The sequence below is a fragment of the Marmota flaviventris genome, chromosome 13, assembly GCF_047511675.1.
Source record: "Marmota flaviventris isolate mMarFla1 chromosome 13, mMarFla1.hap1, whole genome shotgun sequence".
Classification (NCBI taxonomy): Eukaryota; Metazoa; Chordata; class Mammalia; order Rodentia; family Sciuridae; genus Marmota; species Marmota flaviventris.
In genome coordinates, this window is record NC_092510.1 from 19,424,404 (window position 1) to 19,426,147 (window position 1,744).

General features: G+C 35.6%; 1 pseudogene; it reads right to left on the reverse strand.

Moving 5' to 3' along the window:
- Positions 1 to 449: 449 nt before the first annotated feature.
- On the reverse strand, positions 450 to 716 carry LOC114079343 (NADH dehydrogenase [ubiquinone] 1 alpha subcomplex subunit 1 pseudogene; annotated as a pseudogene).
- Positions 717 to 1,744: the final 1,028 nt, after the last annotated feature.

Genomic DNA, 1,744 nt, shown 5'->3' on the forward strand with positions numbered 1-1,744 from the left:
GTATATATGTGACTACATGACTGATATGATTCTGTAACATGTTCACTCAGATAAATGAGAAATTATATTCCATCTATGTATGATATATCAAAGTGCATAAATGCATTCTACTGTCATGTGTAACTAATTAAAAACAAATAAAAAATTTTAAAAAACATATAAGTCTCCCTTCCCCCCTTCCCCCCCTCCTCACAGCCTGGCAGTTTTCCTTGAAATGACCATTGTTATCAGCACCCTGTTTGTCTTTGAAGATATTCTGTGTATGTACAAGCATATCTGTAAGTAAGTTCTAATAATTAATTTAATTAAAAGATTTCTGGTTTCTACATGGAAATAAAACTCAAACATTTTCAGTAGTTATTAGAACTTTTATTTAGAAACTTCTAAAGTGTTTTTTTCCTTTTTAATCAAGTACTATATAATATGCTACACGCTACATAATATGTTACCTAATTTTCTAATAGGGTTGATGACCACAAACAAGCTAGTTTGTGATCAATCAGGAAAATGTTTCCATAATTAGTGTTCTCCAAAACTTTTGACACATGCTAATGATTAACTCCAGAGATGCATCTCTCTCTGTCAAACTGTACTGATAGTAAAAATGGTCAACACTTTCTTCCTTTTCCTCATTAATGAATGTATGTAGTAACTACTCCAGGGATGAGAAACTACACACCCATGATGATGAGTATAGGGAAAATTTTAAACCACATCTTTTCATGGTCACCTAGACTAAAAGTCAACTTGTAGCCTTTTAAAGGTGACCCAGGCTTCTATTGTTTTGGTTTTATGTATTATTTTCCTTTATGGATAGAGTAAGCTTCGCATCTATGGTCACTGTCACAATGAACAGCTAAAATATGTTAAGCCCCAATTGTGTGTAGGCTACTATACTAGCATCTTCACTCAGAGAATCAATTATTCTGAGTTGGTAGTTGGGATTTGGTAAGATGAAAAATACATTGTTAGACTTTCTTCAATTTGGAAGTAAGCAACATCTACATTTTTCTGCCTAGTAAGCTTAAAATATACAAATCCCAGCATAATCATAGTTAGGAATTTGTATTTAAGAAATCAGTATGGCTGGGCATGTTATTAAATACCTATGCCACAGGTACTGAGGAGGTTGAGGCAGGAGGATTCCAAGTTTGAGGCCACCCTGGATATCTAGTGAAACCCTGTCTCAAAATAACAAATGAAAAGCATTGGAGATGGAGCTCAGTGGTAACATGCCCCTAATTGCAATCCCCAGTATAGAAGAAGGAGGAAGAGGAGCAGGAGGAGGGAGGAGGAGGAGGAGGAGAAGAAGAAGAAATAATAATAATCAATATGGATATGAAAATTTCCAGTGGTGGGATGAGAACTACCTATGTATAGCCAATGCTGGTGGTGTTAGTTTTCTATTGCTGATGCAACAAATAATCACAACTTTGGTGGCTTAAATAACACCAATTTATTGTATTATAGTTTTGTAGTTTAATCAGCAGAGTTGCATTATTTTCTGGAGAAGAATTCATTTCTTTGCCTTTTCCAGTTTTTGGATGTAGCCATGTTTCTTGCCTTGTGGCCCCCTTCCTCCACCTTCTAAGTAAGCAATTTTGCAGCTTCCTGATCCAACTTGTTTAGTCACTTCTTCTGACCATAGCCAGGAAGGGCTTTTAAGAACTGTTGTGATTAGATTGGGTCCAGATGACTCAGAATAATCCAGAGACTCCAGAATAATATTCCTACCTCAAAGTTC